This window comes from Orcinus orca, chromosome 14 (assembly GCF_937001465.1).
Source record: "Orcinus orca chromosome 14, mOrcOrc1.1, whole genome shotgun sequence".
Classification (NCBI taxonomy): Eukaryota; Metazoa; Chordata; class Mammalia; order Artiodactyla; family Delphinidae; genus Orcinus; species Orcinus orca.
The window spans coordinates 4125100-4138817 of NC_064572.1; the positions used below are offsets into that span (position 1 = coordinate 4125100).

The 13718-nt window shown below is 37.9% G+C and overlaps 1 long non-coding RNA gene across 2 annotated transcripts in view; it reads right to left on the reverse strand.

Annotated features, from left to right (window-relative positions):
- Positions 1 to 13718, reverse strand: part of LOC125961039 (uncharacterized) — a 164493-nt gene that overhangs the window by 118989 nt on the left and 31786 nt on the right. The window lies entirely within an intron of this gene.

Below are 13718 nucleotides of genomic sequence, written 5' to 3' on the forward strand. Positions count from 1 at the left end.
ACCTGGGAAGTCCCATACACCTTCACTTGAATGGGGAGCTCAGACCAACGCTTGAGTTGAGTCCTACTTTGTGGGTGTATGACTCAATTGGAATTTTTTGGTTTTCCAAATTAAGCTCTTAAATGTATTGGTTTAGCACAGGACTTAGTTCTAAACTCATCTTTCCAGCAACATTGAAGTTACAACAGACGTAAGATGGTCCGTGCCCTGAGTTATTTATTTAGAATCTGCACGTATTAGCAGGGAAAGAGCACAGCACATTTCAAAACAAGCTATGTGTTTAGGAGAGAGCCGGGGTGCATGTTGTGGTGGAAAGAAGAAGACTGTATCCCCAGAAAATATTAGCTCCAGATTCCTTGTGTTGGGCGCATCCATCTTCACCCATTAGATTTCCAGAGAAGGGCCTGGAGAGGATATTGGATTGTTGCTGAGATTGGCTGTTCCCCCAACACCCCATGAAAGGGAGAGCTGAAAGTATCAGACAGCTGTAGTCCTTGGAGCAGCCTGATCCATGGCAAGTGCAGAAAGGAGCCCCTTCCAGGAGTCCTGTATTGGATAGAGTTAAGTTGCTGCAACACACCACTTCTGCCCACCCCCACGTAATTATGCCAGATAGAAGTTTGCACCTCTCTCACATTCTGATCTGGAGGCAGGTAGTCCAGAGCTGCTCTCACAAGGCTACTTCAGGAAGCTTCTCTGTAATCCCTGATGCTCTGTCATCCTAGGGAAGTTGGCCTCCTCCAGGGTGGACGTGGGGAAGGATGGAGCTACAGTTTCAGTGTTTACATTCATGAAGTAGGACAGAGGGAGAAGGAGAAAGTAAGGCCTGCCTCTCCCATGTAGGAAATATCCTAGAAGTTGCACAAATTTCTTTCCTTCCATCTTGGAGGGAGAGCTTAGTCTCACAAACAACCCAGCTGCACAGGAGGCCGGGAACGTCTGTAGTCTCAGGCAGCCCTGTGCTCACTTAAATTTTGAGTGTGCATTTGCTTTACGAGAGAAGTGGGCCAGGGTGTTGGGAGCCAAATTGATGTCTCTGCCCCCCACACACAATTTTCACTGTTTTCTCTCATCACCCATCCACTCCATAACAGAGTTCATGTTTTATGAGACATTTTCCAGACAAATCACATTAATTCATATTTCAGAACCCAGCTGAAAATCATCAGCCTGTGGGTGCTTTTCATTAGACTCGCTGGCAAATTGCTGGTGGAACTCCGTTACTAACTGTCTCTGGCTAGGGGAGGCGACAGGGAAGGGCAGTGGGAGAACAATGGTAAAGTACAAAGTGGGTGCAACAGGGTGACAGGCAGAGGTTTCAAACCCCAGGAGGAAAATAAACACAGGCATGCTACTCTATTCAACCCCCAAAAGAATTTGTAGGGAAGAAACAGCTACAATTAAGTAAAATCATATCTAAACACTTAAAATTATCCTCCTTAGAATTTCCCATTAGTCAGAATCTTCATAAACACTTCATCCAGTTGTGAAAGTAACCTTTATATATATATATCTAACTGGCAAGGTGTCAGAAAAAATTTCAAAGGTAAACGTGGTGAGGATGCAGTGAGACCAGCACTCTTAGATGCTGCATTGGAAAAATGTAAATGGTACCACTTTTTCTGGAGCATCATTTGGTATTCTGCATTAAAAATTGTAAAATATTTATGCTGTTTGAGCTAGTAATTTTACTTCTGGGAATTCATATAAAGATAATGATCAGATATGCCGAAAAAGATTTAGGTACAAGTGTTTACCAAATAACTGGAAAGATATTCCATGTTCATACATTGGAAGAATTAATGTTGGCAAAATTTCCATTCTCCCCAAGGCAATCTACATAAAGATTTAATGTAATAAAAATAATTAATATAATGTATCAAATTTCCAAAAGCATTATTCACAAAAATGGAAAAAAATATCTTAAGGTTTGTGTGGAACCACAGAGGATTCTTAATAGCTAAAGCAATCCTGAGAAAGAAGAACAAAGTTGGAGGAATCACACTTCTTGCTTTCAAATTACAATTCAAAGCTATAGTCATCAAAACAGTATAATACTTGCATCAACATAGACACACAGACCAATGGAACAGAATGGAGAGCTCTAAAATGAACCCCTGCATGTAGAGTCAACTAATGTCTGACAACAGGGCCAAGAATACTCATTGGAGAAATGATAGTCTCTTCAATAAATTGTGTCTGAAAAAGTGGCAGCCACATGCAAATGTATAAAACTGGATCCGTATTTTATACCACTCATAAAAATCAACTGAAAGTGGATTAAAGAAAAATTTAAGTTCTGGAACCATAAAACTCCTACAAGAAAGTATAGAGGACTGGCTCCTTCACACCCGTCTTGGCAATTTTTTTTTTTTTTTTGGATTTGACACCAGAAACAAAGACAACAAAAGCCAAAATAAACAGGTGGGAGTACATAAAATTGAGAGGTTCCTACACTGCTAAGGAAACCATCAACAAACTGAAAAGGCACACAATGTAATGGGAAAATGTATTTGCAAATATCTAAAAAGGGGTTAACATGAAGATTGTATAAAAAACTACACAAGTCAATAGTAAAACAACAATAACGAAACAAAAAAAATTTAGGTTAAAAATGAGCAGAAGAACTGGATAGATATTTTTCCAAATAAGACATGCACATGTGCAACAATACATGAAAAGATGTTCAGCATCAGTAATCATCAAGGAAATAAAAATCAAAGCCACCGTGAGATATCACATCACACTGGTTAGGTTGGCTGCCCTCAAAAGGACAAAAGAATGAGTGTTAGCTAAGATGTGGAGAAAAGGAAATCCTTGTGCACTTGTAGGTGGGAATGTAAATTGGTGCAGCCACTATGGAACACAGTGTGAAGGTTTCTTGATTATACCACAATAAAGCTGAAAAAAAAATCTATTTTAAAATCAAAAGCAACAACAAAAAAACCAAAATCACAGGGCTTGTGGGGAAATGGATTTAGGGCCAAATACTCAAAAACTGACATTCGTACATTAAAAAATAAGGGTCTGGGCTTCCCTGGTGGCGCAGTGGCTGAGAGTCCGCCTGCCGATGCAGGGGACATGGATTCATGCCCCGGTCCGGGAAGATTCCACATGCTGCGGAGAGGCTGGGCCCGTGAGCCATGGCCACTGAGCCTGCGCGTCTGGAGCCTGTGCTCCGCAAAGGGAGAGGCCACAACAGTGAGAGGTCCGCATATCGCAAAAAAAACAAAAAACAGAAAAAATAAATAAATAAGGGCCTGCTAAGGACTGAATGTTTCTGTCCCTTGAAAATTACTATTTTGAAGACCAATTCCCAATGTGATGTTATTTGGAAGTTATGTGATGTTACTTCAGGAAGTAATTAAGTCAGGAGGTTGGAGCTCTCATTAATGGGATTAGTGCCCTTATAAAAAGACACCCGGGGCTTCTCTGGTGGTGCAGTGGTTGAGAGTCCGCCTGCCGATGCAGGGGACACAGATTCGTGCCCTGATCTGGGAATATCCCACATGTCACGGAGTGGCTGGGTCCGTGAGCCATGGCCGCTGAGCCTGTGCGTTCGGAGCCTGTGCTCCGCAAAGGGAGAGGCCACAACAGTGAGAGGCCCGCATACCGCAAAAAAAGGACAAGTGCTGCCACATTGATCTTGGACTCTCCAGCCTCCAGAACTGTGAGAAATAAATCTTTGTTATCAAAACCACCCAGTCTATGGTATATTTGTTACAGCAGCCCAAACTAAGACAAACCCTAATAAAAATGGTAGTGTAATTATATGTGCTAAATGGTTAAATATTCACCCACAACAAATATGGCACTTTAACTTGAAAAGGGTCTGCAGTTTTCTGGTTAATCTGGGTGGTAGAAGGGTTGCAGCTTGTGGGTGATTGTGAAGCAGTGAGAGAAGGGTGATTTGAAATCCCATAAAAAGCTGTAACGTCTGATATGAGTGGGGTAGCTGTTTGAGGTGTGTGCAAGTGTGTGTTTTGTGTTTTTCCACCTGGCTAGGTTCCTCTGGGTGTAGCTGTGCATTCATTCACCAACTGTTTCTCTGGATAAAATTACATGTGAACACAAGTGAGATTCAGAATATGTTCAAATTGTTCCCTGTATGTCAGGCATGTTAGAGCAATACCTTATTGCAACTCTGACAATGTATTAATATCTTTCTCCTGATGGCTATGAAGGAGCATATATGGCCTTAAATCTGGAGATCCTTAAGGATCAGGAATTGCAGTTGAAGGAATTGAAGCAAAGGGAATTTAACTATTATTTGTAAATAATTAATGTAACACATTATGGAAAAAAGGTGTACTTAGGTTTTAAGGCTGCCTTGACTTCCACGTTCAGTTGAGTCATTTTCTCTTAATGAATTCAGTTCTCAGATTATGCAACCAAAAACCTGAAGGCTTTTGTATAGTTAAATATAGAATATTATAGTATAATGTTAATGTAGTATGAGCTTCAATAGATGTAGAGAACAAGATTTTGAAATATGAAAATACATAAAGCAGGGTTAGTAGTTCCATAAGCACTATAGTCCCTGCTCTCTAACCTTAGATTTTAAAAAGTAATGACCCTGACTATCTGACATGGTTAAAGCCATTTTTTGAACTTATCTTGTGGTGGAGCCCCACACTGTCTTAACAACATCTTCAACTTACTTTGATTAAACAACTCTAAAATAAATGCACTCCAAGAAATATCATTATATCTTTACCTAATTAAAAATAATATCCCAGAAATTTTCATCTATATTTTGGATGTTTCAGCGTTTTTAAATTGGTTTTTACCCTGATTATGTGAGTAATGTGTTTTCAAAATTTATAAAGTACCAAGAAAATAAGAATCATGCTCATCTCTATTGCAAGGAAAGAGCTAGTAACATTTTTATATATTTACACTCCTAATAAACTCACATGTAAATATTGTTGATTTCTCTCTCTCCATATATGTATAATGTAATGTAATATATAATTTTTGGAGCAATGCATTGAAAGAATACAAGATTGGGCGTCTGATTTGCAGATGACACAACCCATCTTCCAGGCCTGCTCTAAGGATTTAAATTAAATTCCCAAAGTTAAGCGTTCAACATATGTAATACGTAATGTAAATAGTAGCTGCTGTGATACATTTATTGACCTGTATTTAATTATCTTCATAGACATTATGATAATGCCTGAATAATGTTATGTCAGGAATATGTGCAATATAGTTTAACCATTTCCTTGTTATTTAGATTCTAGATTTAGGGCTCTTCACAATTTTCCCATCTTAAAAGTAAAGTATTTGAATACGTTTTCTATGTAAAAACACGTCCCCATATCATTTTTCCCCCTTTAGTAGTAGAATTCTAAAGATGGAATTAAAAGACGTTTATTAACACATCTTTAAAAACTGCTTTCTAGAAATGTACCAATTTAGATATGTGGCTGTTCACTACTTTTGATTTAATTGTCCCATATTTTGAAAGTTTTCCTAAAGGTAGAAAGGATTGTATTATTTTTCACTTGTGAGATCAATGTGTTATGTTGGTATTTTTATTTAATCAAAGGAATCCTCTGTGCACATCATTCGTGTGTGTGTTTTAGATCTGTTTTATTCTTTCTGTTTAAATCAATTTGTATTAATGTTTTAATGTTAAAAATATTAACTTATACAAATATTAACCTCTTGGAGTTTCCCATTTTTATGTAATTTTTCTTCTATCCTTTTTATGTTTGAGATTTTCCCATCTAGAAATCATATATATATATATATATATATATAATTAATAAAACCCTGTTTAAATTTATATCAAATTTATTTTTATGTATGGTTCTGAGTGAAGATGTAAATACTTTTTAAAGAAAACTAACTACCCAATTTTTCATCACCACTTATTGTATGCTCCATAATGGCTTCTATTGACTGTAATACCTTTATCATATAGGCTCTCATCCTAGAATCTACATTTAGGGTAACGCTAGTCTCAGCTACGAATTGGCACTTGTCATCTACCTCGACAAGGATTAAATCATGTGCTGGTGCAGCTGCTGCAGCCGCTGACCTTCAACATCCCCTGAAAGGAGTTCAGGGTGGAGAGCAGAAATGAGGCGCTCTGTGCTCTGGGAAAACTGGCAGGACAGCTCTTCAGAGAGTTACATAATTTCAGGAGAAGATTTTATGAGCCCAATTCTTGTATCCCCTCATATCTAGAAAAACACTAAGATCTTTCATGGTGAGGTTTGCTCCTCGAGACTTGCAGCAACCTTCGCGAGACTAACAGAAACATTCTGCAAAAAATATATGTTCTCGATTGCATGTACTCCCCCTTCACCAAAATCACATATGTACTGACTTCCACCTGCCTCTTTGGAGCAGTATCTCAGAGCTCTCTGAAATGCTGTCTCCTGGGCTATAGTCCTCATTTTGCCCCAAATAAAACTTAACTTGCAACTCTCACGTTGTGCACTTTTTTTAAAGTCGACACTAGTTTATCTTTTTCCGTATTAGAAACACACTCTTAATTTAGCTTTATATATATAATTAGTAAGGTACGATTCACTCATTCTTTTCAAAAAAAAATTCTAGCTTGACTTTCAGCTAAATCTTAGTCTCTTTCTTAAAAACATACTAGGATTTTGATTGCAAGTTTATTAGAATTAAAATCGAGAAAGGTAGATATCTCTATAATATTTGGTATTCTACAGAATCATGGAATTTTCTCTCATTTTTTGTTTTCCTTTGGTCTTTTTAAATGGTATTTTGTAAATTTGATTTTTTTCTACTTCTTCATTCTCGATATTCCTTGTAAAATATGTTTATTTTAGTTGCTTTTTTATGGATGAGATTTATACATATGTTTTCTATATCTTAAAAGTAGAAAGTCTGTTGTTTTGTGCATTTTTAATGATTCTTATCCTTTGAACTGTTACATTTTTAAGGATTTTCAGTGCCTTTTCATTAACTATTGAGAAATCTCATAATTCCTGAAAATGTCCTTTAGCATTCAACAATTCATATATTATTAATTAGTATTTTAATAAGATAGGATTTAAAAAATTGGGGTATAGTTGCTTTACAATGTTACATTAGTTTCTACTGTACCACGAAGTGAATCAGCTATATGTATGCATATATCCCCTCTTTTTTGGATTTCCTTTCCATTTAGGTCTCAACAGAGCATTGAGTAGAGTGCCCTGTGCTATACAGCAGGTTCTCATTAGTTATCTATTTTATACATAGTAGTGTATATATGTCAATCCCAATCTCCCAATTCATCCCACCTCCCTTTTCCCCCTTGGTGTCCATACATCTGTCCTCTATGTCTGTGTCTCTACTTCTGCTTTGGAAATAGGTTCATCTGTACCATTTTTATACGTTCCACATATATGCATTAGTATATGATATTTGTTTTTCTCTTTCTGACTTAACTTCACTCTGTTTGACAGTCTCTAGGTACATCCACATCTCTACAAATGACCCAATTTCATTCCTTTTACTGGCTGAGTAATATTCCATTTATATATGTACTACATCTTCTTTATCCATTCATCTGTTGATAGAGACTTATGTTGCTTCCATGCCCGTTCTATAGTAAATAGTGCTGCAATGAAAATTGGGGCACATGTGTCTTTTTGAATTATGGTTTTCTCAGGGTATATGTCCAGTAGTGGGATTTATGGGTCATATGGTATTTCTATTTTTAGATTTTTAAGGAATGGCCATATTGTTCTCCATAGTAGCTGTATCAATGTACATTCCTACCAACAGGTAAAATTGGTGTGTGGTTTTGTTTTGTATCATTCATGTTTGATATCAGGGTTAAATTATTTTCACAAAATACAGATTTCCTCTATTCTTCTATTCTTCATTCTATGAAACTACTTGTTACTTTTGTAGTCAGTTTTTTTGTTTATTTGTTTGTTTCTTTCTTTACTTGCATAGTCCATACGTGATTTTCAGAAGTAATTGTTGAAAAACTTTATTTTATATCCTTCCTTGCTTATTTTTCTTTTGTTTCAGTTGTTTTAAATATTGGTCTTGAGAATTCATATTTTTCCAGAAAGTAGTCAATTTCTTGAACATTTTAATGTGTATACATATGTATATATCTGACCTGGGTTTTCACACAAGGCCCCTAAATCCCTTGGAGTTTCCTTGATAGAAGTGGGGTTTTTTTTCTTTGTTTTTTAAAGTGTTACTTTTTAAATTTTTTTCTGGTAGGAAACGATCAATTGCATATCACATAGACCCTTTCAAGTCTTATTTTTAATATTTGTTAGTACAGTTCTAGAGGATCCTTTAGTACAGTCCTAGAGTATTCTTTATTCTAGGGCTTGTCATTAGTTCCACTATTAATATGCACAATTTCTGGTGTCTTAATAGAATGCCCCATGTATTCAAGGAGGTTTCTCCACTCTGGCTGGTGAGGATTCTCAGCCATACATGAACTTTAGAAATTATTTAATGTACAGTTCTCCAGTAATTGTTCTTTTCACAGAAATTGTTCCTGCCCAGCCTTGTGAAATTTCACCTGTGTGTGCTCAGATTGGTACACGACAGAGACTCAGATGGATCATCAAGCAGTTGTGGAGTTTCGTCTCTGGGTAGCTCCTTCCTTTTGGATGTCCTGCCCCACAAATTATCGCCCCCTGGACCTCCCAACTCACTGTGTTCTCTCCCTTGCTCTTCCCTTGGAGTCCCTTCCTCTCAGTTCACCTGTCATTTCTGGGCCACTGAAAGTACTTGCATCTAACTCTGTCTTCTCCTGCTCCTATGTAAAGTCTCAGTAACATCTTCCCCTGAATGATGACCATGGATGAAACCTAAATCCTCTTCTCCTTCCCCAGCTACTTTAAACTCCCCTCTGGATGTCTCCTCTCATCCAGGCTCAGTGAGTCAGAATCATCCATGATCCATTTTTTCATACTCAACAAGATGTCTGGCCATGTTGAGTGTTTCTCCAGTGGAGTGGGTTGAACAATGATGGACAAAGAGAGACGAGCAGACAGCAATTAGAGACCATGTCAGGCTGTGGTGGGCATGAGAATGAATGACACTGCTAAGAAGAGGAACAGATTATAGAGAAGTCACAAGGGTAGAAGAGGTTGGAAAATGTTTTCAAACACAGATCGGGGAGAAATCTGGTAGAGGAGAGGTTGAATTTATAATAAAATAAAGAGAAATGACCACTTCTAGGTTCCTCAGAAAAACTCAGTACCTGCTATCTTACTGGTAACATCTTATCAAATGTTATTTCAGTTAGAAATACTTTAGGCTACAAATCCTTTAGAAACTATCCTATACAGATTTTAGCAGTAGAATAACATAGGCCAAAGTTATGCATTGTAACATTGTTTGTAATGTCAAAAGGTGGTTGACTATTAGTGTTTATCCCAATATGGACTGACAACATGCATTATAGTACATCATCCACTCAGTGGACTGCTTTGTAGGAAACAACGTCCTGATAGAAGTTTTTTCCCCCAGATATTTTTCAACTGAATATAAGGAAGATGTAATGAAACATTATACAGCTACTTATGTATTAAAATGTGGAGTGAAGGAAAATATATATTCACATTTTCTTGCACACCCATAAAAAGACACTCTGGAATGATACCTGGAAAATCAACCACAGTGGCTGACTTTGAAGACAGGGGTCCTGGGCAAGGGCGGGTGGCAGAATACAACATAAAGTATTTAATATTTATAGGTTCTTGAACCTTCTACACATATTATCAACTTCTCATAAATGTGGACATTAAATTCTTTTTAAACTTCTAAAGATTAAAAGTTATAGCACGATTTCTACCAACTGAATGAAAGTCCAATTTGTTTTTCCAGAAAGATTATCCGGCTTCCCTAAAATGTCTACTCATGAGAATTTTCTGGTGGCTTTTGCTTCTTTTCTTTCACTTTGGAAGCAGTTTTCTGATTCATAATGCTTTGTGTTCTTCCTTTCAAAGAACATCTACCGCTGCTAATTTTATGAGTTAAGCTTGATCTAATTTTCTTACCTTTTTCCTCATTTTTCCCTATGAAAAGGCTCTGTACATTCATTATCAGTTGAGACAATACTTAGATAATTCATAAGGCTAGGAGGACAATTATTTGCCTTAATACTTGAATTCTTTCTCTGCATCTGACATATTAATAATGCCAGTAAGATATTGTATAAAACCGTTGACTTTATTATAATAAGAAACATTAGTCAGGAGACCATATCTTAAGCCTGATTGTAAACCCAGCAGCCATGTTAACAGTGAGGAGATGTGAGGGGATATTTCATGTGGAAGAGAGGAGAGCTCTCTTCAGAGGTTTAAAGGGTGTTTAAAACATGTAGAGCTAGACCCAGTGGATGGACCATTTGGGAGTCACTCCCCAGGGATACATAGGAGAGAGTCCTGAGCATCTTGAGTGCTGCACAATGCGGTGGTCTGGAGTGGTGGCTGTGGACCCCTCTGTAGATCAATAGAGAAGAAAGTTGCAGCTTTGTGTCTGTACAAGTCTGTACAAGGCGATCTGGCCTTCAGAAAAAGAAATTTGACTAAATCACATATGGTCTCAGCTCTAATAGTAAGATCTTTTCTTGAATCCATTTCTTTTTCCTCTCAAATTCTCAAACCCGAGTATTTATTCTGCATGAGACAATTCTCTTTTAATTCCATTCTTCCGTCTCAAATTTTGTAGCTTATCTTCAGTAAGTACCTGTCCATCTTTATTCTTTAGACAAGATAAGCAAGAGGGTCATTTTCTTGTCAGACTTTAAAGGAAAACAAATACCTTTACAATTAGACTTTCTAAGGTTCTAAATGTATTTCATGTTCCCACAGTAGTATCTTCAGTCCTGAGTTTGTGGCATTTTTACCCACTTCAGACATGACTCTGGGGAGTGAATTGGTGGTGGGACCTGACAGACCACTGGGATTTTGAACTCTTGGCAGTTAGATCTCCGTTTATAGAAGTGTTAACAACCAATGGAACAATCAGCATACAGTCCAGGGTTACAGGGGTGACAGCCACGAGAAGGTGACCTCTGGATGACAGAAGAGATCGGCCTTCTGACAAGCAGTTGCATTTCACTGCGAGGCAAAGAGAAAGTGCCTGCAGATACAGAGATGCCATCAGCAGGGAGCAGGGAAACTTCACCCAGATCTGTTATCAACAAAAAAGTCAGAAGTCAGTCATTCCCTGGGCTTATTTGTGCTTCCTGTTTCTCCACTCCCTTGTGCTTCGAGACTGCTCTGCTGAGTTGATGTTCTCCTCTATGCTTTTTCTAAATCTCCTTCTGGGCCAGGAGGATGTAGGAAGCAGAGGTGTTCTGTGGCGGATCTTCTTCATATAACACATCTGACTGCCTTGCAGCTGGGACAGTACATGTGCTGAGTGCCGACCTGCCTTCCCACGGGTGTGGCTGGGGTGGGACCAGAGGTCTGAATGGGGAGGGGAAGGTGGTATGGGTACGTTTGTTTTCTTTCACTCCCAGGTCAGGAGATCTTAATCTGAGGGGCTTAGGGAACTCAGGGGGCCTGTGGCCTCCCTGAAGTCATGTATAAAATGTGTTTGTGCACAGGTTTTTATTCAAATAAAATTAAATGCCCTGGATTTACCCTTTCAGAATATTTTAGCACTCTTCCTATCTGTAGAGATCCTTGTGCACTGGAGTAGAACATAGCTGCAGTGATTTCAACACATTTCCATTGTGAACAGTACCTAGTAAAGTAAGCTTTCTGAGCGAGTGGTGGCTGAAAAGAGCGACTGGTGGCTGAAAAGGTTTAAAAACGAGGGGTGGCTGAAAAGGTTTAAAAACATTCTATGAAGTGTCTAGAATTGGGAGTGTTTGATCTGCACTCTACTGGAACATTTTAAGGTCTAATACTTTGTTTTCCACTTGTGAGCAGCTAGGTCAAGTTTTTTAATTCCCCCAGACAAGAAAACCTAAATATATAAAGTCTATGTGTCTGGCCAGGGTCAAAGGACAAACTAGTTTAGGTATGGTCACAGGCAGACATTTCTCATTACCAGAAATTAAAGTGACACAAACCCTAAACGCATTTCATTATTGGATAATCTCGATCTACAGAGAGGCAAAGTCTCTTCCTCTGGTTATTTGTAAATACTTCATACAGATCTATTTAAATGGCTTTGTGCTCTTCTAGGATTATTCTCCCGTGACAATGGCCAGGACTTAATGCACTTATGCACAAAACTATTTAGGTTCCTGCTCAAATGTGGTAAACTGGTTAACAACAAACCAAACCAGTGAACTGTTTTTTAAACTGGCTGATGGTGCCACCTACTGTCCAGTCTGTAGAAATGAGCTGGGACTGGAACCTGAGCCTTATCTACTGAGAGCCACAGAAACTAGGATATGAAGGGGAATTAGACTCAAGTCTAATTATACTTTCTAATTATGCTCTATTTAGGATGAGTTACATAAATAGTTATATTTATACCCTCTCCCCAACATTCCCAATCTCAGGTTACAGAAAATAAAACATTAGAAAATTATTTTAAATTGTGGCAGATGTAGGAAACAGTATCAGGCTATCATGTGCTTTCTGTAGATGCAGGTTATCCAGTACCAAAATGCCTTTAGGGCTCTGCATCAAATATGCTCTTTGCCATTTCAACTCCTAGTGATGTCCGAAGCCCCGAGCCCCCTGAGTAGCGGCCCCTGCTGTGGACTCGATTGTATTTACTTTACACTGTGTTGAACAGATGACAGAAAATAAAAAGCTCTAAAAAGGAGGAAGATTTCAGGTAAGCAAAAATAGTATTTTAAAATATTGATTTGGGTGTTTTGTTTTTAATGGACCAATCCTTGATAGAACAGGCCCAGACAAGTTTTGAAAATAAAATGTATATTTTCTTCCCTGGAGAGATACTGGCAGCCAAGTTAATTAAAACATATGCTTTCTAGGAACCGGGCATAAATTCTCACTTAGTTTAGACAAATAACTGATTTCCAAGCTGGCTTAAACCCAGCGAGTGCTCAAGGAATGTTCTAGTGACTACTGTGCAGTGAGGGTTTTATTATTTGTGCTTCGAGTGTGTTCTGTCTCTAATCCTTAAATAAAAACCCATTCTCTTCCACGTAACTTACTATTTGACTTGACTCTAGGCTGTATGACAAGACATTTCTGTTATCACATGTAAAATTGTGCGTGTGTGCGCGTGTTTTTAAATACAAACAGTGTACACTCTTGTTCAAGTTCATCCTGAGTTCCAAGTACACACAAAAAAAACCCTGAATACTTCAGAGTAAAAGTACAATTTCTCGTTCACACGTATCAAGGTATCCATGGTTCATTTGTATATATTCTGACAACTTAAAAAAAATTTTTCAAATATACTTTTATTTACTCACAGATAATAAAGTTTCATTTTTACTTGTCTTAAATACTGTGTGTTGCCTTGCAGCTTGCTTTTGTCTGGTAACAGCATGACTTTGAGGTGTCACGATTTCCTGCTTTGGGGTGTTCCACTGCTATTTGAGAACACTGCAGAAAGCTTTCCACAGAACCACATAACACTGCTATAAGCATATCCAGGTTCATATTTCATTTCTATCTCTCACCTTCATGCTAATAACAATATGCATAATTAAACGTTTCTAAGTTTTCAGAGATAATTTTCTTTAAAGTGAATATCAAGCCCAGTCACCAAGCAGTTTCTGTGGTGTCTTGTCTTATTCTAGTCTCGTCTTGAATTCCTTAAAACTTTGAGGC